This window comes from Uloborus diversus, chromosome 7 (genome assembly GCF_026930045.1).
Source record: "Uloborus diversus isolate 005 chromosome 7, Udiv.v.3.1, whole genome shotgun sequence".
In the NCBI taxonomy this organism is placed as follows: domain Eukaryota; kingdom Metazoa; phylum Arthropoda; class Arachnida; order Araneae; family Uloboridae; genus Uloborus; species Uloborus diversus.
Window position 1 is genome coordinate 119,573,608 of NC_072737.1, and position 26,943 is coordinate 119,600,550.

Genomic DNA, 26,943 nt, shown 5'->3' on the forward strand with positions numbered 1-26,943 from the left:
TCTTTTATACATTTCATCAATTATACGTTTCTTAAATTGGTCCCTGCACATTAAACTATAGGGGAGGGTGGACCACAATGAGACAAAGAACACGTATTTTTTGCGTTCTAAAGCACAGAAACATACTTGAGTATATTAAAGGTATCAAATTATAGTATATTGCACCAAATTTAGCTCATTTAATGTTAGAAAAAAAAAGAGTTAAATGCGTTGAAAAGTGTCTCGTTGTGGCCCAATTATGGTAAACTATGGGACAGTTGAATAATCATTGTATCTTTACCTAAAGTCTGCAAAAAAAGTACCTTTAGCTAGTTAATTCACAGAAACTTCATTCAGTAGAGAGAAAAGAAAATTAAAGTAAAAGAATATTTTATTTTTTATTTACAACCAGAGTAATAAGAGCCTATCCCCTGACTCAGGCCCAGGGTTGCAAAGAAATATTATGTTTACTTAAAGCATATTTTGAGTGTTTAAAACTGCTTGTTCCTTACATACGAAACAGTAAGCAAAAAAAAAAATCATTTGGATTTAAAAACAAGAAAAGAATAAAATAATAAATGCCAAATATTAAATGATAATTAACTTATAATAATATTTGTATAAAATAATTATATAACTATAAAGTACTTTGAAATAAGTACCATGTTTGGCAACACCTAACAGGTTTCTAGTTTTGTTTTCTAAAAAGCTGTGTAGTAAAATAAAAAGTTCACTTGGTAATAATTAGTTAAAATACAAATATCTTTAAGTCTAGCCTATTTTTTTAATGTTAAATTTATTTTTTGCAAACTAAAACAAGAAGCAGATAAGTAATCTACACTTGCTTACTGCTGTTTGGGCCACAATGAGACGTCTCATCGTGGCCCAAAAAATTTGTCTCCTTGTGGTCCAAACAACAAAATAAAGATTTTTGCTTTATATCATTAAAATAAATCATGAGTTAAAAATAATCTAGCTGAATAATAATGGATGGTTAAAGTGTCAGTAACACTTCAGAAGCTTGAGTTTAAAAGCTATCTGTTTAAAAAATGTTTGAGAGTATACAGTGTGCATGGAGTATTATACCCTATGGGAACACTATTGATAAGGATAGATGCAAGAAATTATCCAAATAACTTTCATTGTGTCCAAAAATTAATACAAAACAAAAGCATAGAACAGCATGGAACTAGGGATTTCGAGAAGCATTTTGGTTTCGCTCTAAATATATTTTTTGAACCAAGTGTTTATTTTTGGGTTCTAACTCAACACATTGTATTTATTTTATTTCAATTAGCTCTGATACCTTTCATCACCACCCCTCCACCACAGAACTGCAATTTCAGAGAAGGAGGGAATACCTCCCCTCCCCCACGATTGACACATTTTTGCTTTTCTGCAACATTAGCTGCACAGCTGTTTTTATTTTCTGTGCTATTTTATTTTTATATACCTTTTGCATAAGAAGAAAGACTTCAACAGATACAAAGTAAGGATAAGAACTACAGCTTTATACTGAGCATATGTTTTGGTTAATTACACCCCCCCCCCCCCCCTTCCTTCACCAGAACAAAAAAGCTGCAGTTGCATAGGTTTTTCTTTCTTTAGAGAAAATTTCTTAGGGTCTAGCAAGTTTATTTCATTCTAAAATATAGGCATATCATAACGAAAAGTTTCATTTCTAGGTTGAATTTTATTTTTCAGCGTACGTAGGGAATAAAATAATGAATTCAAAACTTTAGGACAAAATTTGAAATTTCAAGAATTTTAGGTGGAAATTTGAAATTTTAGGACAGTTCCTACCCCTGTATTAAGCCTCCACATAAATAACTATGATTTAGCGTCATTAAATGCGTGTGATTTTAACTTCTGGTACAAGAAATGATCACCCCTTGTTTGCAAAAAGGTTGCATTTGTCAGAAGAGTTTAAGTTTTATTATTTCATTTAGTTCCCATTGTTCCCTTTCGCATACACTTAGTGGCATTACTTTTTTCTCTGTCTGCGTAAGAATATGTAATTAGCTAAAACAGTATGGGAAACTGTTCAACAAACTGAGCTAAGAATAACTTTATCATGGAATAAAAAGTTTTTTTTTGTACCTTTGTCTTTCTTCTTCAACTCTTCCTTTAGGTCTGATACTTCTTTTTCTAATCCTTGTCTTTTTGTTTGTTCTTCTTTCATAGTATTTTCTAATTTGTCCATCTTCTTTTGCATTTCAGACATGCATTTAATGAGTTCTTTTATTTGGGCGTCCCGAAGAGCAGGGTCGGTGGGGGAAGGTCCAGTCGTCAGGGTCGAATCAAAATTTTGGAATGAGTCCGAGGAGTCGGACACAGCTAGCAGGAAAAAAGACCAAGAGAATAAAATATAAGTTACTAATATTAGCTAGGGAAGAGATAAATGATACATCTTGTTTTTTTTTTTTTTTTCAAAATATATTTCAATACTAAATTGAACCTATCAACCAATCAATGGGACCATAACAAACTTAGAGAAGTAGAGTAAAGTTGTTTTAACAAGGAAGCTGCTGAAAAAAAACAACTACCTAAAATCAGCCATCATCAGGGGCAGACTGTCTGACTTTGACACAGTCAGCAAAAGAATAATCTGGCCCATCTCTGAAAATTAATAAAGTTAAACTAAACAGTGCCAGATCTTGATTCTTATTCTTCCGAGGTTGAGCAAAGACTACCGCTAGTTCCTATTTTCCTTTAAGGATCTAATTCAAGTTATAGAGTTCTAAAAAAAAAATTGGGAAACATAAAATAAAGCCAACGCTAACATATTTTTTATGTACCTTGAAAGAAGGATACTAATGGTTACAAGTCTTAAAGGCATATCTTAAGACTTCTATATCGACAACATAGGAAGAACCCGAGGAAAGGGAGGAACCTGGTAAAATCTCCCGGACATTTCTCGAAATTGGTTCATCTATATCGGCTTAAATGGAAAATAATTGGGAGAAGGTGTTCTAGAGTTCCCTTTCAAGCGATATTTTCAACAGTGATGTCAAAAACCGCAATTTTATAATTTTCAGTAACGTTAGAGGAAAGGAAAAAAAAGGATTTTCCCTCACAATTTTGTTTCTCTCTCTCTGTTTTTCCAAATTGAAGACAAATTTATTCTATCTTTGTTTACAATAGAATGTCTGGGCTTTTCTCCGAAATAATAAGCTTTAGAAATGCAATCATAGACTAGGGCTCGACCGATGGCACTTTTTGCCCGATGGGCCGATGCCGATTGTTGGCCGATCGTTCAAAGATGGCCGATTGTTTTTCTCCAAATGGTTGATTTCCGATGGCCAATGGCAAAAAAAAAAAAAAATCTAACGGAAATTAATTACTAAGATTGTCAGGGATTTAAAGGATCATTTATTCATTTCTACTACCTCTCTACAAATAGGGAATTCTAGTCACAAAAATAAAATCAGGTTTCTACCTAAATTTCTATTTTACGATCACCCAATTTAAACTTCACAAGTTTTTTCGGTACATCCATACATGCATATGTACCTCAGAACATATAAATTTCCGAAATATCCATTCTGAACACCTTCTCAATTAATTATCGCATGTTCTCTTGTGATGTCTTCATGCGTGTAAACTTGTGTCACTCAAAAACGTTATGAAATAGCAAGTTGAAAACTCATACTTGATCCCTTCGTTTAGAGGGATACATGATCCCAGGGATCAAGTATTCATATGACAATATAAACACAATGAAAACAATATAAATGTTGTTTACTCAGTTGACATTAACTTTAGACATTCAAGACCATGTTAACATAATAACATTTATCGTAGTTTGAGTGATAGATTTAAATAATCACTGCAGTAAATATGCTAAGCAATTAAAATATCTGTTCACATTTATAACCCACATAACACCTCAAACATCTAAACATAAACTAACTCGACTCATAAATTATGTTTTGATAAGACGAATGAGCTTGAACAAGTTGAAATAGATGTCAAATCTTTGTTTGAAAGAAAAAAAATGATTTTGCTATAGTTAGATTTCCATCAAAAAAGTGAGTTGCCCATTATGTAGACCCATTAGCGGATAGAATGCAAAAATGGATTTCTAGTGTTTGAACAAGTTTTCTGAAGCAAAAAGGTAATATGCTTAATCAATCTATTTTTCTTGAAAAAATGACAAAATGTGTTAACCTGCACAAATCCAGTCAGCAATTTTAGCTTCATTACGCTACTTTAAAAAAAATTGTTAGTTTTATTTCTAAAATATAGAATTGTTATACAGGGTGTTTCAAAATGAATAGCGGGGTTTTAACATGTTATAATATTTATTACACCAAACTTACAGCCACAAATGACGTATCAAATGAAAGAGAAACTCAAACAGTGTTACATAATAGCCTACAAGTGTTCAATGTGAGCACCATTCGTCACAAGTCAAGACGATATGCGAGTTCTTCCCAAAATTTGATGAGTGTCTCATTAGTAATTGCTGCAACAGCTGTTTCAATCCTGTTCCTTGATTCGGGAAGGTCGGCTGGCAGTGGAGGCACATACACACGGTCCTTAATAAACCCCCAAAGATAGAAATCACACGGCGTTAGGTCGGGTGACCGTGGAGTCCACGGGAAACAAGCCCTGTTACATTAGGCCCCTTACGGCCAATCCAGCTGTCGGGTACAGTTAGGTTAACACTAGAAAGACGGAAGCGGTCATTTTGAGCGCAAACGATTTTCAAATGCTCATATTTGCTGCGCTTAATTTTCAAACTCTTTTTCCTTCATTGACTTTTCCTAACTATTTATTAAGATTTTACAACAGTAATTTTTTTCCTTTTAGGATTATTATTATAGTCGCTATAAATGCTTATACCTAGAAAGACTGACTACGGTCATTTTGACCGCTAAGTGAACCTTTCTTTATGCATCCGTTTTCCTCTTTTTTCGCTTATCAGTTGTGTGTACTATGGACTATTGTTAATTGCCAGGATGAGTAATGTTCTTTTGAGCTTGAGTAGTACCTGTTGGTCAGGTTTAATTCTTTGAAATGCGAAACACCTGCTGGTTGCATGGTTTCAGTTTTCTGCTATCTGCACAGGGGGCAAAGTTGGGAAAGGTAAATTTGAAAAGCATGTGACTGGACAAGTGAAATTACTTTGGGTCTAAAAAGAAGTAAATATAAACAGGTAAATTACAAAAATGTTTGCTGGAATTGTTTTGTGCACCAAAACATGTGCTTCGTTGAAGCATTGACGTTTATTTTCTTCGGTGATAATGAAATGCTCAGTCACATAATTATCTTCATGATGTCGAGATGAACTGTTGACAGGCAAAACTTATAGGAACTCCTGAAACTGTTGCAGATTTATATCTAAAACAGATTATGGTTTGAATGAACAGTCTGACTTATCTGAAGAGAAATATATTTCTAGCGATGAGAATAGTTTGCTTTCATGAGATTATTGCGAATATTTTTCGGAGCCTAGATTTGCAGAAAAGGATTGTTCTTCTGAGTTAGAATGAGAAGAAACCTTGCTAATAAAAACTGATGCTCAAAATTTAAAAAGTAGTGAAAGAAAGAGTGAAAAGGGTCCAACCCCAAAAAAAAGGAGAAAATTTCAAAAACAGAACTCCTATTTCTTCAATTTCCGCCAAGTCATCCCCACTGATCAATTTTGCTGCATATAAAAAAGTAAGTACCTCAGGAAAAAGATAAAAATAGTGTGAAATTAAATTATGCAGAACTAAAACTACGAGCATTTGTTCTAACTTCCAAACAAAAAACTGTTAATGACTAATATACAGGTGACGTGATAACATAAGTATTTCGAAATACTGTAAAAGATAGTAATGTACAGTATCTTGCGATATTAAGATATTTTTTAAATCAAACACATGCATGATTGATTATAGTACTTGTTAGTTATTACATGCTAAGAAAATTTCCTCTTTGTACAAATTTCCTCTTTCTCAATGCCAATTGTGTAAAGCATGTGTATTTCACTTGATCGAACGTAAAATGAAAAAAAGCTATCTGAAACTTATTTGCAGACTATATTAGGATTAAATTGTTAAATTAAACTTTGATATTATGATACAAATCTTTTCAATGGCTGAAAATCCCGAAAGGAGGAAATTTCTATCATTTTAAGAATGGCGGTCAAAGTGACCGCTGCTCGTCTTTTTAGGTATATGCAAAACGCCGTCTTTGTAGTGTTAAGCCAATCGCGTACCTCATTATGCCAGCCAGGCGGCGCACCATCTTGCTGAAAGATGAAATTTTCTGTAAAACACAAAACACTTTCTGTTCTTCAGTTGCCATCTTTGCTACAAGCGCATTCTAGCGGATTGTAGCAGAAACATTCCACGCGCATGCGCACTGATGCCAACAAACAAAACACTGTTCGAGTTTCTCTTTCATTTGATATATCACTTGTGAATGTTAGTTTGGTGTAATAAATATTACAACATGTTAAAACCCTGATTGAACACCCTGTATTATGTATAAAATATATTTTTGTTCCCAACTGTATCGGATGATAAATAACTGATCAAAAGCATCAAAAGTTTATGAAAGTTGTGTTTTTTTTTTTTTTTTACAAATGTCTAGTGAAATTTGAAACAGGGTTATTTTGTGTTCACATTATTATAATCTAGTAATAAAAATTAGAAATGGTGATATTTTTTAGAAGCATTATGTAGAAAACTAAAATCCATAAATAAATTGCCGATCTGTTGAAAAGTCTGTATTTTCACAGAGGGATCAAGCCCCCCTGAAGAGATCATTTATCCCTTGATGTGGGGATACATGATCCCTTTATGAAATTTTTGAAAAAAATTATTTTACCAAAACTACCCGTTTAATTTCAACTAAAAAAATACTGTCAGATACAGGAAAAAATTACCTTTGTTCACGTACTTTTGAAAAAAAATGATAATTTGCAACAGAGAAAGAAATTGAAAACTAAAGTGGGGATCAAGTATCCCCAGTCTCCCTTACCTTGCTTAATCATTCAAAAAAGAAAACAAAAGGAAAGAAATTAATAATACGAGGGCTGTTTTTTTTTCAACTTCCGATCGTGCCACTAGATGGCAGAGCGAGCGGCATCGGCCAGCAATGCCCGGCAGTCGACTGCTCACCTCTCCCAATACAACCTCACTCATTTTCGGGCGTCCGACGCTATTACCAGTTTATCTAGCAACACATAAACATGACTACCATGATAGGATCTCCCGCCAAGTGTGAGTTGCGAAGTGTCATTCACTTCTTGCAAGCTAAAGGGTTATCCGCAGCAGAAATTCACCGTAGAATGAAACGAGTATACGGTGAAAACTTTATGAGTGACAGTGCAGGATTGGTATAGGAAATTTAAAGATGGAACAAAGACCTCGTTGATCAAGTTGACCAAACTGTACGAAGTAATCGGAGGTTTACCATTATGGACCTATCTGATTGGTTTCCTGAGATTTCAAGGTCAGCCCTATACACTATCGTACGGTTACAAGTGAGGTGACAAGTTAGGCTGCAAAAAACGCCATGAAAACCCATCTCAAATCACTGGCGGTAAACTTCTATGAAGAAGGTATTAAGAAGCTTGTACCCAGGTATGAAAAAGGCCTCAATTTAAATGGCGATTATGTTGAAATGTAACTAATAATGTACCTCACTTTTGGTAATAAATTTATTTAATTACTCTCACTAGTTTTATTTTTATACCACACCGGAAGTTGTTAAAAAAACAGCCCACGTAAAAATATGAAACTGTCATCAAATTACGCAATTAAAGTAAAAAGATTGCACGTAGACATTTTTTAGTCGTCAAATTAAAGAAAAAGGGAAACAGATAAATTACAATATTAAATCATAATGGGAATATTTTTATACTTAAATAAAATTTACGAATTGAAAAGTTTGCATTTTTCATAAAAGCTATAACAGTGACATAACTTTTTTGCTGAAAAAAGAAATAGCCATGAACAGAGCAAGGGTCTCAATACGCAGCTACAATAAACAAACTCGATATTATACCAAATTAATAATAACTGAATACATATATTGTTTGATCTGATGTTTGCACACATAATATTGAACAATTTGATTGTTTAATCTTTTATGAAGCACTATGAACAAGTTCAAATTAAATTTTTCAATTTAGCAATAACTTTCTGAAATTAAAAAAAAAATTGCATAACAGAAAATCCTCGAAACTTTTTATAATATATTACTAAAAATATGATGAAAACAAAAATAACTTATTCATTGATTTTATAAAATTACATAAAAATAGTTATTTACAATAGAAAAAAAATCGATCGCTATAAATGATGCAAAAAATATGGCGCAATATGAAATATAGGTGAAAGAAGTATGAGAAATACAACATTAAATGATTCCTTGAGCAAATTAAATAATCGCAAAATATTTTAAAAAATGCTTGAAACGACGAGGGAAGGGTATCACCCTTATCAGTGGGATCACCCACTGATTTTGGAGCAACTCGCAACATTTAACTTCAGCCTCATTTTTTTAGTAATCTACTTCAGCACTTCCGAAGAAAAAATTCAAAAGTCTCTTTGATTTCCGAATTATGTCACCATTCAAAGCGTCTTTAATCAATTTTTTACATTAATGCTCTAAATTCTTCCTAAATAATAGATTAAGTTTGAAATTCGTTTTTCTAATTTTATGAATGGTGTTAGTTTTAAACAACTCGGAAGTACAACAAGAATTTTATTTCAGAAATAGATGGAGGGGGTGGGGCACCAGGGTTGGCCGAATTGGACCCAATGGGATTTTTTGAAAAAACGCATTTAAAAAAAACTATTATTTTGCCCACTTTTGGGTTTTTTTAATTTTCTGAGAATTTTTTTAAAAAAAATAATTAATTTAAATACTTTCACAATTTAAACTTCTTTCTTATTTGTTCTTCACTGCAGACAATGAACATAAAAAATGAATTTTGAATTTGAATAGTATTTCTTAACTCTTAACGGCATTAAAAAAATACTTCAAAGACTTTAAATAAATGTATTTAACTTTTTTTCATTAACTGGTCAATAAATAACTCAAATTATCTCGACCAAGTCCTGTCACGTCTGATTTTTTCAATATGTGTACAGAGGAAATGAATCTAGTAAAAGGCTTTCATGTGAATTATTTTCTGCTAACCAACACATCACAAATCTCGAATAAACACAAGGTATATTTTTTTAGAAATAAACAGATTTTTCAAACGGTCAACAGAAAACAGAACAGGTAAAGTATTTTCATTATCTTACGAAAAAGTTGAATATTTCTAACTCTGTACACAGAAATAGAAAAACAGGAAGCATAAAATTCAAAGAAATGTCTTGATTAAGCTGGAATTCAGTAAAAAGGGATTTAAACTATTTGAGGTTCTACAGTAGTTTTGCATAACAAAATGAAATACAATGAAATAAAATGCGAAAAAAAAAACGCAGTAATTAAAAACCAACAATAGATTTTATCACTCGAGAAGTAACTTTGCCTTAACTGTTGGTAATAATGAAAATTCAAAAACCTGAAACTTCACCATACTTAAGTTTTTTCGTCTTTCATACTTTTCTTCAGAAAATGCTGAATTTTAACTAGTTTTCCAGCTTTTTTCCCCTGAAGACAATTTTTGCACTTTGTCCATATACTTACGCTACAATATGCTACAAGTACCCCACATTTTCCCTAAAAAGACAAAAAAAACCCACATTTCTTTTAAAAAACCCAACTTTAGTTGGTTTTTTTGGGTTTTATTTAAAAAAAACTCAAAAAACCCTGGGTCAATTTGACGAAAATGATAAAAAAAAAATACATACAAGTCGGAACACCAGGAATGGACATGATTTAATCTAAGGCAAAGTCTAAATAGCAACATCCAATTCGAGCTTTGAGCTTCGAATGAAATTTCGCGGCCAAAACAAACACGGGTGTCACTTCAGTTCCTTAACTGCATAAATCAACACCAAAACCTCACCAGACAAATATATTAAAATTACAGCCGGAAAAAAAACTCTAGAATGCTTAAATTGAGTTTATAATTACGCTTCGAGCTTATAATGCCCTTTTTTTTGGTTAGGTTGGTTCCACCATTCATTGCATTTGCTGCGTGCACTAGTGTTTCATAGTTTAGCCTTGTGAATACATTTTATTTTATTTATATTGTTTCAGTTTAGCTTTGGCAACAGATTGATGTAAATAGAAAATGATTTGTGAAAACTTTTGGTTTCAGAATGTCCCCGCGGGTGCTAGTGGAAGCTTGCGTTGGTCAGCTGTTGAGATTTTCCGCTAAGGATGTTTCGTTATTTCGTTTCAAGATGAACCATTTGGATAGTTTGTTTTATTAGAAGCAGTGCTTATCAGTGCAACTTTTTTGCTTTTTTGTTCCTTTTATGTAGTTGATATTGCTACCGAATCGAATTAGCCATTTTTACTTCAAGGTCATTCATAGGTCAAGATGGCGACGTTTCGGTCTCTTGGTGAATTGTTTTCTTTTCTCTTATCGAACATAGCGTGTCAATGTTCCTCGTCGTTGAGCGTTTAGTTTTTCACATGCAGGTCTCCCACTTTCGACAGAGGTTTCCCGAGTCGTTCGGTGGTTGCTTCCTCTTGGCTCCTAGGTAAGGAGTTCTCCTTTTGTTTCTTTCTCTTTTTTATTTTTGTTGTGCATGAACCAGGTCTCCATGGAGGCACACAGCCACACACAAAATTTTTCAATCACAGACCTCATCTCCGAGGCAAATGACAAAGGGGTCACCTCCTTTCCCATTTTTGTAACTGGGATCGGCACGGATAAACTCCCTCGGAACAAACCTAAGGATATTAAGGCGGAAATTATTTCCAAGGTCAGCCATGCAAAAGATATATCTAGCATAACTTTCACTCGAGGAAACAGTATTCTAATAATTTCTGAAAGTATAGAATGTGCGAAAGAAATTGCTAAACTAACTACCCTTCTCACCTGTTAAAATACAGGTTCACGTCATAAATGAAAACTACACGTCTCGCTTTTTAATTAAAGACATCGATACAGAAGTTTGCATGTCGGATTTGATAGCAGAAATTGAACTCGAAAATAAAATGAAGGTTTTAGAAGCCAGGCGTTTTATAAAAAATACCCCCCAGGGCAAAAACCCTACTGAAGTTGTATTAATTACAATTATTGGATTCCAGCTGCCTGAACATGTTAAATTGTTCCTAATGAAAAAAAAAATTACCCTATTCATCGATAAACCACGGCAATGCGGGAACTGTCATGCCTATAATCATGCCACAAGCAAATGCTCTGAAGCGGGCTCATGTATCAATTGCGCTGAGAGACACAGCGAGGAAATCTGTGCACACCCCCCTAAATGCGCGAATTGTGGGGAAGGACACCCGGCAAATTTCAACTCCTGCCCAAAACGTATCAGTGAAGCAAAAATCTTAGAATTTAAATGTACACAACATCTCAGTATCACTGAAGCCCGAAGGAGATGCCAAAAGGCAAAAAATACATACGCTTCTGTTACAGTTAAAGAAACTAATGGGAACTTTGTCACAAGGGATGAATTGAATAATACTCTCAAGGAAAAGATGCTAGAATTTGAAAAAAAAATGAAGGAAGACATTCGTAGTCAGATCAGTCAACTTCAAAGCTCTATCGAGGAAGTTATGAAAAGCTGTCTTTCGCAAATTAATTACAACGTCACAAGACTAATGCAAGGGTTTCTCAGCAACACAGGGAGTAAAAACAAGTTACCTCCCTACAAATTTGAATCGGACTTTGAAATTAATTTCAGCAAGCGAAAAAAAAATGCTCCTCCTGTCGATACGATTGGGAACGGGAACCAAATGGAAATTGAGGCCAGTGGGCCGTCGTCTGGGGTGATTTAATGGCCCTTTCGGGCTTTTGTCTGGTGGGTTCGTATTTTTCCTTTTCTCCGGTTTTATTTGGTTCCCCATGGCTAGTAGCTATTTAGTTCATTGGAATGCTCGTAGCATATCTAACAAACGCACCTGGCTCTATTCTTCCTTTTTTCATAAAGCCGACATCATTGCCGTCCAGGAGACTTTTTTGAACAATAACACTACCTTCCATCTGAAGGATAAAATCATTTTTCGCAAAGATAGAGAAAACCGACCGGGAGGCGGACTTTTGACCGCCATTAATAACAAAATTTCTGCTAAAACCATCAACATGCATCTCCCTCCATCTCAAACTGAAATCCTTGGGATTGAATGCCTGCTCAACGGCACCACTTTAAAAATTTTCAATGTTTATTCTCCCGCAGGAAACTGGAGCAACTCCTGGCTAAACGCTTTTAAAAAATTTCTTACACCCCCCTTTTTGATCGTTGGCGATTTTAATATTCACCATAGTGCCCTTGGCAGCACTAATAACTCCCGAGATGCGGAGGTGCTCCTTGACTGGATTACTGAGAATAATATGGCCCTTTTAAACAGCTCTACCCCTACATATTTTTCAATCAACAATAAACCAGCTCTTTTGGACCTCAGTATCATGTCTCTAGACCTATTCAACATCATTTCTTACGAAGTACATCCAGACCCTTTCGACAGCGACCACCACCCAGTCAAGATCCACCTTCCCCATCTCGACTATAATCAGCAAACGCTGGAAACTGAACTGGCAGGATTACCTCAAGGAGGTGAACACTCAGCTCTCCAATAGTAACGATTTCGACCTCAATACTTTTAGTAAAATGATGAATAATTCCCTTCATAAAAATAGCAAATTGGATGCCTTTAAACACAATAATAATAATAATCCCTGGTGGAATCAGGAGTGTAATATTCTCTTGGGCAAAAAAAGGAAATTCCTACGCATAGCAAAAACGAAATTTAGCAAAGAGGCTTGGAAAACATACAAAAGGATGAGTGCACAACTAAGAAAACTCTGCAATAGATTACGAAGAGAATTTTGGAGCAAGACCATGTACATGGCAAACAAAAATCACAGTATCTTTAAAATCATAAAACATCTTAATAATCGCCAACTGGAGGAAATTAACTCCAACCTCATCCTTACGATTCGTACCAATGAAATTCATACACCCATAGCCCAAGCTAATGCCTTTGTCACTATTTTCAAGAACATAAACATAAACATGGTAATACCATTGGATTTCAGTGGAAGCAACGACTTGGATAAGGATTTCACTATTACTGAATTAGAAGAAGCTATTAAAAATAACCGAAATTCATCTCCTGGCCCCGACAATATTTCCGCAAAAGCTCTGAAAGGAATCTCTCACACCAACCTTATCCAGATCCTCAATATGCTTAACCATTCCTGGTTAACCGGGGAAATCCCAAATTTTTTCAAGAGTGCCCATATCATCCCTATCCACAAAAAAGGTAAAAGTCGCGAAGATATATCCTCGTATCGTCCTATATCACTCACCTCCACACTCGGGAAAACTATGGAAAGAATGCTCCTCAAGCGTTTAATTGATTATAGCCTAACTTCCAATATCTTTCCGCCCAATCAATTTGGCTTCCTCCCTTTTAGAGGCTGTGACGTCATACTTACTAGTATTCATCATGAAATTTTCCAATCCAGAAGCAATAAGCTTTTTACTTTCCTAGTTGCACTTGACCTTAAAGGAGCATACGATTCTGTCTGGACCGACGGACTTATTTGGAAGATGATGCAAGCCGGAATTCAAGGGAAAGCAGCCTACTGGATTCACAATTTCATAAACAACCGTTCCGCCCAAGTTAAATGGAGAGGTAATTACTCAGCGAAATTTTACACCAATAGAGGCGTCCCTCAAGGAGCGGTCTTGAGCCCTTTCTTATTCGAAATATACATTGCCGATTTATGTCAAGCCCATTATAGGAATACCAAATTGTTCACATATGCTGATGACATCTTTTTGATCAGCTCAGGGGCCGAAATCGACACAGCACTTAACGACCTCCAGGCTGCCTTACTAAAAATTCAAGAATGGTGCGAGTGCTGGCACATGAAGATCGTACCGGAAAAGTGCGTGGCAATAAATTTTTCAAACAAAAAAAAGAAAACTAATCGTAATCTATCCATTAACGGAAAAAACATCAAATGGAGTGAAGATATCAGAATCCTGGGTCTCATTTTCGACCGCAATCTCACCTTTAAAAACCATATTAACCACTTATCTCAAAAAGTGTACAAATACACCAACATTCTCAAAGCCGTTGCCTCGAAAAGATGGGGAGCGAGAACTAAAGATCTGTTAATCATTGCGAAAAGTTGCATCAAAAGCAAAATAAATTTTGAAAGCCATATCTATTCCTCATGCTCCCAGACAAATAAAAAGAAGATTGAAACAATATACCATTCCGCAATACGGGTAGCTGTGGGCCTCCCCAAATTCACCCCTATCCCGGTCCTTCTCATGGAAGCTAAAGAAACCACCTGCCAACATAGCCATAGCCTCAATGCAGAAATCTTCATGTTACGCCAAGTCGCATTAGGGAATTTCTCTACAGTCAGAAAACGTTTACTCTCTTTCAAGACCAAGTTCATACCTGCAAACACTGACAAAGCTCCCCTGGCAATAAAAAAGAAAAATCTACTAAAAGATCTCAATATTTACCCCAGCCAAATCATCCCACTATGCATTCCGATTGTTGATAATTCAATACACTGCAACATTTTTCTCAAGAGCCTGCCTTTTCAAAATGACAAGATCCCTAATAATCTCATCAGCAAAGCCTTCCATAATTATAGCAGTAATAATTGGAACAATAACCCTATCATTGCATCGGACGCTTCAAAAGTCACTAATTCCACCTCCATCGGTATCTACAATAACGATACTAAAGAGTGCATCATGGGAAGAATCCCTCATGAAAACTCAGTCTTCACTGCTGAAGGTTTGGCCTTGTGGCTTGCCATACGTCGGTTCGGAAGAACCGGGGATAAAGTTATTTTTCTTTCTGACAGCTTATCAGTCCTCACGGCCCTCAAAAACGTCAATAACAAATCTCCACACATCATAACTATGATTGCTCAGATCATCAATAGTTGCATCGAAAACGGTCACTCCATTGACATTGCTTGGACCCCTGTGCATGTAGGAATACAATGCAATGAAATTGCGGACAAAATAGCGAACATGGGCCATCGTGAAAACCTTATCCTCCACTGGAAGTCCCCTGAAGACATTATTCAAAATCTCAGAAAAAGTTTCAAAATGAAAACCCTCCAAAACTGGAACTCATCTCACTATGCCAAAAGATTCAGCCACCTTATCAATATCAACGACAAGATCCGGATGATGCCCAACAGTAGATATGAAGATGTCTTAATCTCTAGGGCCAGGACTCGCACCACTCTTACAAATTACAACTTGTTCCAGATCAGACGGGCAAATTCCCCCCTCTGCTCAAGATGCAAAGTTCCAGAGACACTTGATCATGCAATTCTGGAATGCTCCAAGTATACTAAAGAGAGAGACAGACTGCGGGCTTGTGCCGACTGTGTGCCTCTGTCCTTCTGTCTTATCTTTGAAATTTCATTTATTTCCCCCCGGGTTTTTTCTTGCTTGTTGGCTCTCCTTTCGGTCATCGATGTTGGCTAACTTTCGTTCTCCAGTCCATCCCCGAGTTGGGGACCTGGTTTTGTTTTGTCTTGCTGTGTATCTTGCCACTTTCGTTCGATTCTGTTTCTCATGCTATGTTCATTCATCAGGGTTTTGGTCTAATTTCAGAAGCCTGCCCTTAGAATTTCAGTCCTCGATACCTGGATCATTAGGGATAAAGCCACTTAGGTTAAGTGTAGCAAAATTCCCAAAAGAAGAAGAAGAAGAATGTCCCCCCGCCAAGTTTACACATAGTAAAAATTCTAACAAGCAGTAAGTGCATGAAATATTTAACCAAATTTAAATGTTTTTTTTAAAGTCTTAAAACACTGTAATAATAAGAGAATGACACACAATTAATTAAAGAATGTTTTATAGGCATGAAGACAACAACGCTATATTATTGTAAGCTATGAGATGCGAATCTGTTTTTTAATTAGAAATGAATGGTGATTTTCAAAACTAAATAACACAAAAATATTAAAGGTTTTAAACAGTGCAGAGAAAAGAAAGCGTCCAGGCCCCGTTTTGAAGTAAGACAGTAATAAGACACAGAACGTGCGTAAATGTGCCCCAATGAACATGCGTAGATGTGCTCCGTCGGCAAGTTTGGATTTATTTTTTACATGCAACAAAATATATGTTTTCTATCCATACAAATGCACCTCTCAAAAAAGGATAAAATTCTGCTAATTTTTGTATATTTATTTGTTCTTTACTGTATTATTTAGTCACAATAAGCTTCAAAACGTTCAACGCAAAATTGACTCTACCCGCACAACATAAACTGGTAGAATAGACGTTGAAAAGTCGTCGAATCTGATCTAAACACTCGTCTATAACTGATCTAAAAACCGTCCGTAACTCGTTGAAATGTCCCCTCCGAACAGTCGAAAGTCGTCTTGTAAACGTCGAAAAGACGACTACAATGGATAAAAAATGGTGGAATTAGATCACTATTAGACGATATCCATAGCGCTAGATAACGTTACCAAGAACAGTTATAGATGATCTAAAAAACGTCTTCTAGGTGCGCTTATTGACGCAGCACACCTTTTTTCAATTCTGGACTCTTAATTGTAATGTTTATACGACACATTACATTTTCCTTAACCTTTTAACATTCATACACTTTTGTCTAATCTGCCAGTTCAATTTTTTAGTACTTCTTGCAATTACACTATTAAACTTAAAACCTTATTTTCAATTTTTCATGTGTGTAAGCTTATTTTTTTGTCCAACAGTCTTATTTCCATATATCATTTTGAAACAGAAATCATCAACAAGATGAATAAGCTTACCGAAATCAATAAGGCGCTATAAAACAGACGCCAAAATATCAGAAGTAAAAAGCGGCGGTGCTGCTCAACGTACGTTAAAGCACGTGCTTCAACACTAATAACATAGCAACAAGTGTTGCCAATTATTTCAGTAAATTATAAATATCATCATTGTCATTAATATTTTTTTAAATTAAAGTTCTAGCCCTTTAACCGTTGTTACTTGAACTAATGAACTATTTTTAATTCACTTTTTGCAGCATTTAGCACCACCGCAATCCGCTTTCACCCATCACTGTTTGTGCTGATTCTACTGGACACTTCTATTCGACGTTTAGTAGACGACCCTTGTGGATGATCTAATTTACGTCTGTAAAGGATGACTAATAGACGTCCAATTATAGACGTTTAATAGAACATCTAGAAATGACGTTTATTAGTCGTAGAATAGATATCACCTTTAGATGTAGATGAGTTTCGACGAGATATAGTCGTTTTATAGACGAGTGTGCTGTGCGGGAACTTGGTAGAAAAAGTTTTTCCATCGGCATGCTGAACCGAAGCTCGATGGATGCTCAAAAACTTGTGAGACTATTTGCTAGGGAGTAGCATCGATTTGGTATGACTGTCGGATCTCCAGTTATGACTCGTTTGGGAAAAAGGGCACTGCGTATAGGTGTAAACGTCCCCCAGTCTACCCTGCAATAAATGATAATTTTTCATCAGAAGAAAAAAATGTATATTTAAAACTCCTTTAGTTTAAGAGTAGTTTTCCTAGTCTAGGGCTGTAGTGTCATTTCATGATCAAAAACTACACTACCCCTTATCTCCCCTTGGAAAATGGTGATCATTTTTTCTAAAATTTATCAAGCTACTATATTCTGATTGTTTATTTTAAATTTAGAATGAATTATATTAGAAACATAAATTGAAAACAAAAATTGCACTAGTTCTTAAACAAAAGCACTTAAGTTTTATTCATCAAGCTATTATTCTTCAAATACTTAAAATACACCACCAACTCAGTTATTCCATCCGAGGACTGCAGTCTCGTGCTTTTTAGCACTCATCAGTCCGGAATAGGAATCAGATGAGCTGGCAGAGAAAATCCTCTTAACAAGAAGTTTTGTATACTCTTACTACAAAATACCATGCCTTGCCATCAATCTTTGAGTTGAACCGCACCATTGCTGTGGTCACTCATCTGGTGTGCTAATTCTACATTAGTTACCAGTTTGTTTGGCTCTCTTGGCTCCCTTAAGAGGATTTTCGCCGCCAGCTCATGTGATTCCTATTCCGGGCCGATGAGTGCTAAAAAGCACGAAACTGCAGTCCTCGGATGGAATAACTGAGCTGGTGGTGTATTTTAAGTATTTCTGCCTTAGCCCTGGCTTAGGGCGGTAACTTACTACAAAATATTATTCTTCAATTTATGATTTTTAAAGGAATGTATTAAAAATATTATGCTAAAATTATTTTTCTTATATCAGCTTCTAAATATTACATTTAATAGTCCTTTGAGTTATATGTGGAACTGAAATTACTTTGGTAGTGTTGCAAGTTTCTTTTCATAACTTTACCAACTGTTACAGAAGGGAGTTTTTATATAATGGCGTTATTAGCGATTTATTCACATAAAATATTTTTTAAAATGAACATTTCAGAGAAAAATATATCAAATATTCATTAATTACCTCTAATTAATTCTTATATTTATGCATTAATAGTAGTATAGTAAATACAAATTGGTTAGATTAGACCCCTTTAGCTTTAGCACACTTTTGGATAGTTTAAGACTCTTTTGGATGATAAACTTCCTGCTCTGTCCAAAACCCTGGTCCTTATTACATTATTTTGTTAAAATGTAGAGTATGCAACTAGACACTTTCTTTGCCAGAACTATTTAATTTACTGTTTGATAAGAATATTATTTTGTTTTGAGTTGGTGTGTTGGTTGGACTAACCAAAAATAAAACAATGCTAATCAAACAATAAAAAGTAAATTAAATAAGTTATGGCAAAAAAAAATATATCTTGTTGCGCAAGCCCAGATCTATAAATACTACCCCCTCCCCCTGCAACAAAATCTGTAGAACCCCTCCACAGAGGCCAGCAGCGCATATTTGCAACGTTATAAGTCTCAGTATTATTCTTTTTTTTTCTTCAATTTCTTGGACGGTTAGACCCCTTAAGGATGAGAGCCGCATAAAGACATGGAAGGCTTCTTAAGGACATGAGCTGCGTACCTGCACAGGTACACAGATCCAGGCGTGATGTTGCAAACTCTACATTTGGACAAAATGCTGTGAAATGGCCTTTTAGCAAGTAAACATGCAATGCATGAACTGAACTGGTTTATTTACAACATCACTCTTGATTCAAATCCTAATTTTATATAATATTTGATTCATTCTTCTGCAATGTGGAATTTTGCAAACCTGAATTTTTAATTTTTGAATTTTTCAGGAATGATGCATTTTGGCATATTTTCGAAAGACAAAATATGTATCTTGGGAAAACTACGCTAGTTCATAAAACATGTATATTTATTTTGCAGATAATGATGCTTTAGTTTGTAAAAAGGACACAAAGTGTCAGTACCATCCCATGTTAAAAAATCATGTAGAAATTACAAAAAAAAAAAAAAAATAGTGGTTTTAATTCTACAATTAAGTACTAGAAATAGCCTGTGACAGAAAATAAAAAAACAAATAGGGTAAATGCTCCAGTAGTCAGCCTTTTAAGAGATCAGTTGTTAAGTTTTGTTAACCTATAAATTTCAGCTATCAATACAGCAACAAAAACAATGTAAAACTTTAGGCTGTACCTTTCTGACAATGATTCACTAACTTGTTTCTGGAATAATATTTTTATTTTAAAAACCAAGCTATTGTTAATATGAGAAAATGCTCCAGTAGTCGGCCATAGAAACCTAGTAGTCGGCCGTTTCATTTTCGTTACTCTTATGAAGTGAATAAATTTGAACAAAATTGAATGCTTATATTTTGTTGCCATTTTAATTTTTCCTAAATATGACAAATTATATTTACCTAACTATTATTTACTCATTTCAATAGCAAAACACTAGAACAGCCGGAAATAACTTCTGGAGGGGGGCGTTTTTATCAAAACTACCTTCTGGGGGATTTTTTTTTTTTTTTTTTTTTTGATCAAGAATACCTTTTTTTTGGGGGGGGGGATGATCAAAAATACCTTTGTGAGGGTTTTGTTTTTGATCAAAAATACCTTCTGAACGGGTTTTTTGATCAAAAATACCTTCAGGAGGGTTGTTTTTTTTAGTCAAAAATACCTTCTGAAAGGGTTTTTTTGATCAAGAATACCTTCTAAAGGTTTTGTTTAGCAAAAATATCTTCTGGGTGGGTTTTTTTGATCAAAAATACCTTCTGGATGTTTTTTATAATCAAAAATACCTTCTGAAGGAAATAATTTGATTGAAAGAGTCCTTTCATTTGCATAAACTACTGTATTAGAATTTGCATTTATGTTAAAACCAATGCCTTTGAGGGGTGCTTTAACTTCCCATCCCCCATAATACTGTGACACTGCCAGGGGAAACAAGGGTAAACTTGTTAAGTCAACCATTTGCTAATTTTTCAATGTGCAGCCAAGAATTCCTTCCAATTTTTTTAAAAATTGAACTTAGTGTAGATTAATTGAAATGTTACATGGTCGTGCATTTACGCAGGGGTTGCTATACACCTAGAAAAGAGGGAAAACATTGAATTGTCAATAACCTGGACCTGGCCATGATATAACTCCGTAATTTTATTGATTTAAAATAGAAAAATCATACAAAAAGCATTCTAACTCAAAAGCAAATTAATGTAGCAATTTGCTTTTTTTTGTTTCTGTCTGTCTGTCTTTGCATTAATTATTATTAATTCATAATTATTTAATCCTCTTTAATGCCATTGTTTCACTTGCAGATATTTCAAATGGGAGATTTCGGGATGAATGAAAAAAATCATCATTTGCCTTCATGATGTATTCTCACTGTTTTGCTGCCAAGTTTCGGCATCTTCAGTTTTGTGGTTTGATGTAGCATTACTGCAGGCCAGAGAATGGTAACTCTTTCTCTCTCCTTAACTGTTTTTATATGCTGGGATTGTTAGTGATTCAGTCCTAGCTACGAACCCCTTACTCAGTAGCATTTTGTAATTAAGGTCTGTTTCATCTCAATTAAATGTTTGATCTCACATTAAGCTCTCTCGGCTTAGATTGCTTCATTTCTTCTTGGTCTGGTGTTAGGTTTTCACCACAAGTGTTCAGCTGACGTATTTCATATTGCCTTTTCCATTTGCCTTGTTAGCTTATGCTAGCTGTAACTTCTGAAGAGCATTCTTAAAAATTTTTAGAACTGTAATTAGAAACTTACATAAATAAACAATTAAAAAAGATTCAAACGCCTTCAAATATTGTAAATCAACAGAAAAAAAATGGAATATTTAAAGCTCCCTACTAGCATGGAGTGATATCTGAGTGGTCTCATTCTGCGCTAGATGTCACTCTAGATAGTTTTCTCATTCCGTGGGAGAGAGTTAGTTTTCCGCTAAACTCATAAACCTTGTTCAAACAGAGCCAGCAATAACAATTTAATTTTTACATTGACAATAAAATTAAAAAATATTTAGCAAAGTTTTGTATTCCAAAACAAATGAAAACGTTACTTATGAAAAAAATCTTGTATTTTTTGGCAGGCCCCTAAACTAGAGTTCCCCAAAGCCCTTGCTTCTCCGACTTACACTTAAATTATGCTCTGCTAAAAGCTATATCAGCAGAGTAGTTTTCAAGGCTTTTTGGTGCATAAATTGATTTAATATTATTAAATTTGCCATTCAATCTTATTATTTGCCATGCCGCTGGTATGGCAAATAATAAGGAATGGTAGACCACCATTACTTTACTGTGTCAAGATCAAAAGAGTTATTTGAAGGTAAAATTAAGGATAACAACAACGTTTTATTGTATCTTAACTGACTGAATTCAAGTTAATTATTCTCGTATTTTTCAAAGCAGCCTTTAAAACAATTGACAGTGATCTATAGGACAGGGGCAAATACAAACTACCATACTCAATGTGGACAGTTGTCGACTGTTTAGGGGAGTGGACTCCCCTTGTATCCGCCCCCCCCCCCCCTTCGGACACATCAACCTGTGCTACATTTGCAGGTTTAATCCTCATTTCTGACGTTGTAGAAAAAAATCTTCACTTCTAAATGTTTTTTTTTCTTTCCTTTCAAGTTATTTATATGTCAAAACAGCACCTTCATTTACATTTGAAGTAATAACTCAACAGTTTGAAACTATTGTAACTAAATAGACTACTTTAGAAGAGAAAAACAGCGCTCTAGAACAAAGAACGCAGTTGACAGCAGTGAACAACACAAAGAAAGGGCAAGCTAGGGGCGGCAGAGCATGTGTGATGTGCACGCTGCATAAACATTTGAAGGCCATTTCGCAATTGCCTAGGTCATTCAACTAACTGTACATTACGTATTTATTTCTCTAGAGTCTCATTGCAACCATTGGTAGTTTCAAATGAGAGACAATGATAAATTGTCATTCTATTTTCGCCAGTTCGGTGAAAAATCTGGCTGAATATTTAGAATTTAAAGTCAAATGGGCAGCTAAAGATATCATTCGATTTTTGCTGAAATTTTCCAGATATAGGCTTTACATATTTCTCAATTTCATTTTTTTTACTTCTGATTAGTGATGTAAAATACCCGGGTATTTATTTTTAGGGGTAAATATCCACGGTATATACCCGGGTAAATACCCGAAATGGGTATTTATTTCAAAAATTTATATTCAACTAAAATACTTTTCTGTATGTATTCCACTGTATAAATAACCAACCATATACAAAACAATAAACTTTCACCCAAAAATTGTATTTTGATCACATATTTAAAGAATTATTGTGTGAAACAACTTAGCAATCTAATATGATATTCATATTAAATGTGTTGGATATGCCTAATCAATGTTGATAGCCTAATTTCAGATATAAAAAGCCATTCTACAAAAAGTAAAAAGCTTAACTGGTTACAAATAAAAGCAAACATCAATTTTTTAAGGTTCTAGTCTTTATAACCCAGTAATATGTCCCTGCATGGCATGAGCACTTAAAATTCACTAAGCTACTTCTATTATTACACTGGTTCCACGTAAATTTCTCCACCGTAACAAAATATTCATACTGTCTAATAATTTCCACAATATTTTCCTTCCCCATATCCCAGTCTTTTTCCTATAATGAACAAGTTCAGTCTTCAGTTGAACACTATCTAATTTCATATGCTTCCCAACTCGATAGATAAACGTTAAACCATTGGGCAGATCAGGTGGTTTCAGATCCCCCCTTGCATTATTGGATCCAAAATATCTGCAGGAAGATGAATTGGACCAATGCCAAATTCTTTCCTTTCTTTAAACTTATTCAAAATTTCTCTTTCTTCATTTTTTTTGAAAAGGGGACATGGGAAGCTGTTCCAGTAATGTAATCTGTAATTTGTTGAACTGCCTATAGACCAAATGTATGTGCGGATCATTTGACTCCAGAGATAAAGTCAACTTCACCATTGGTTATAAAATATGAACCATTTTATCAACATGAAGCCAAAAACCTTCATCATCTAGGAGCCTTTTCTTAAATTCACTGGACAACTGTGATTCACTGACTGCTAGAGTTTGAAGTACAAACTTGTTAGCTTTTAAGCTTTGGAAACAGTACAAATAACTGCCCCATCTAGATTTTTGCTGGAAGTTTTAAAGAAGTAGCAGATTTCGCCAACTCTTTGTTTTGAATTTTGACGAACATTGCTTGTAATACAAAGCTTTGTTTTATCGTTTCACAATTTCAATTGTATGCAACAGAAAAAGTGATTTACACTGGAAATTTTTTTTTTGCTTATTAATGTGAAAACTGTTTCTATAATTGCCACATTATCACTTAAACAGCAATTAAATAAAGAACACCATAGTCTTAATAACTTCTCAGTGTATTCTTCCAAACATCCCTCATGCTTTTTTTTTTTTTTTTCATTTTGGATATGACTAACCTAGATTGTGACTTTGGAATCCTGAAGTTCATCATTGAATTGCTTATACTTCTCCAATTATGACATTGAAAAAAAAAGATTCTTTGGTTCACGGTGTGTTTCTTTCATAATTTCATCAAGTGTTTCAATAAAAAATACCATAAACTGTGTATTACATATGTATGTATCAGTTTTACCAATTATTTCATATTTAGATTTTTTTTTAAAAAATCCCATTCACTTTTTGCATTTTTTTGTAAAATACCCAGTTTTTGGTACCAGGCCTTGGGTAAATACCTGGGTAAATATCCAAAAAATATTTACCTACCCGCTGGGTATTTACCCGATCCACATCTCTACTCCTGATGTCCAGTGTGATAGGTAATTGACCGATTAATGCAAGAAAAAGTGTAGTGCGCTTCATATCAGTTGTTTTAAATAGCTTCCATTTGTTGTCCTTGCAAAAATGTAAATGGAAGGCACCCCATGATTTTTTGTGCATTAAAGTTAATTGTTTGATCAATTTGTCATACTTAACGTACAAAGTAACGTATTTTTCCCGTTTTAGTTTAGATAATTTTGCATTGAATTTAAATTCAAAGTTGGTGGCCTAATTACCTCTTCAAACTTACTTCTCTAACTTTATACTTCAACTTTAGTATAAGGCTTCAAAAGCGAACTGTTCTAAAAAGAGGTACTACTTATCCCAACACACTATATAAAGATTTTATTGTAGTGATACTAGCTCTTTCTTTTATCTCTTTTGTTTTACAGACATGCAGCTTGTTGAATCCAAGTTACGTTTGGAACTTTTTTAATGTATATCATTTAAAAAAATATAATACAAGTAAAAAGGTTTTCTCACTGTATAAACTCAGAATTTATAAAACTTATGTAATTTTGTTGCCTGTATTAATTTTAAACAGGTCTTGGACAGAAGTTTGGGTTTTTGACAGTTGCATGAAAACCCATGTCAAAAGTGGAATTTTGACTTGACAATAAAACCCATTCATTAGATCCAGACACTGTCAAAGACTTTCCAAGCTTGGTTCCAATTGTATTGGATAATCATTAAGCATTTTGTCTTCAACAATGATGACACTTATAATGTTGCTTTCAGAAGTCCTGGTTTTAACACGCTGCGGAAAAGCCATTCTTGTGTTTGACCTGGACCTGCAACTGATTTGGAGTGGAAGTTAAAAAAAAAAGTCTATTCGACCACAGTTTGAAAACAGTATTTTTTGTTTATTGCACATTCTCCTTTGCTATGTTTAAAAAAATGAGTATGTGCATCAAATTGAAATCGTATTTGTGACAAAAAACAAAAGAAAAAAAGAAGGTTTAGCAACTCTTCAGAACTAAATAGACATTTAAGGTTTCATGCTAAAGAGGAATCTTATTCTTGTGAATATAGTCTAAAGGCGTTTTCTCAAAGTTAATATTTGAAGAGAGATTTGAGGATATACGCTGTGGAAAAACTATATTCTTGTGACTATTGTAAAAACAAATTTTCTGTTAATTCAGAATTGAAACGGCATTTGAAGATACACACAAATAAAAAACAGTATTATTGCGAGGGTTGTGGGAAGACATTTTCTGATTGTTCAAATTTGAAAAGTCATTTGAGGATACACACTAAAGAAAAACCATATTCTTGTGAGCACTGTCCAAAAGTTTTTTCTACGAGTTCTGATTTGAAAAAGCATTTGAGGATGCAACATACAAATGAGAAACCATATTCTTGTGAGTATTGTAAAATGACATTTTCTTTTAGTTCATATTTGAAAACACATTTGAGGATACACACAAATGAAAAACCATATTCTTGTGAGTATTGTAAAAAGGCATTTTCTGTTAGTTCAAGTTTGATAACACATTTGAGGATGCACACAAATGAAAAACCATATTCTTGTGAGTATTGTGACAGAACATTTTCTTATAGTTCAGGTTTTAAAACACATTTGAGGAAACACACAAAGGAAAAACCATATTCTTGTGAGTTTTGTAAAAAGGCATTTTCTACTAGTTCAAGTTTGAAAACTCATTTGAGGATGCACACAAATGAAAAACCATATTCTTGTGAGTATTGTAAAGAGACATTTTCTGTTAGTTCAAGTTTGATAACACATTTGAGGATGCACACAAATGAAAAACCATATTCTTGTGAGTATTGTAAAAAGACATTTTCTGTTAGTTCCAGTTTGAAAACACATTTGAGGATACACACAAATGAAAAACCATATTCTTGTGAGTATTGTGAAAAGACATTTTCTGTTAGTTCAAATTTGAAAACACATTTGAGGATACACACGAATGAAAAACCATATTCTTGTGAGTTTTGTAAAAAGACATTTTCTGATAGTTCAAGTTTGAGAACACATTTGAGGATACACACAAATGAAAAACCATATTCTTGTGAGTATTGTAAAAAGACATTTTCTGTTAGTTCCAGTTTGAAAACACATTTGAGGATACACACAAATGAAAAACCATATTCTTGTGAGTATTGTGAAAAGACATTTTCTGTTAGTTCAAATTTGAAAACACATTTGAGGATACACACGAATGAAAAACCATATTCTTGTGAGTTTTGTAAAAAGACATTTTCTGATAGTTCAAGTTTGAGGACACATTTGAGGAAACACACCAATGAAAAAACCTAATATTGTGAGTAGAAAAGTTTTTTCTATGACCTCACATTTCAGGCAGTGAGAAGCAAAGGGATGTAAGTAGACTATTTAATGCTTTCAAATAGATCACGTTTAAATTTCAGATCCTAGGTAGGCATTCTTAAAAAAAAAGGAAAATAATCAAGAGAATGCTGTATAGCAGACTACGTACTAGAGCTCTTGCCTCAAAACAGAAGAGAAGTCCCCCTACTATTTGTGCTGGTTACCTCTAAATGTTTAATTTTGTCATTTACATCCTTTTGCTTCTTATTGCCTCATTTGAGGATACACACTAATGAAAAACCATATTCATATGAATATTGTAAAAAGATATTTTCTGTTATTTTGAGTTTGAAACGGCACTAATGAAGAACCTTGTTTGTGCCTTTGTTGT

At 34.3% G+C, this 26,943-nt stretch overlaps 1 protein-coding gene across 4 annotated transcripts in view; it reads left to right on the forward strand.

Moving 5' to 3' along the window:
• LOC129226583 (synaptopodin 2-like protein) overlaps positions 1–26,943 on the forward strand; it is a 178,717-nt gene that overhangs the window by 108,446 nt on the left and 43,328 nt on the right. The gene's annotated exons all lie outside the window — the stretch shown is intronic.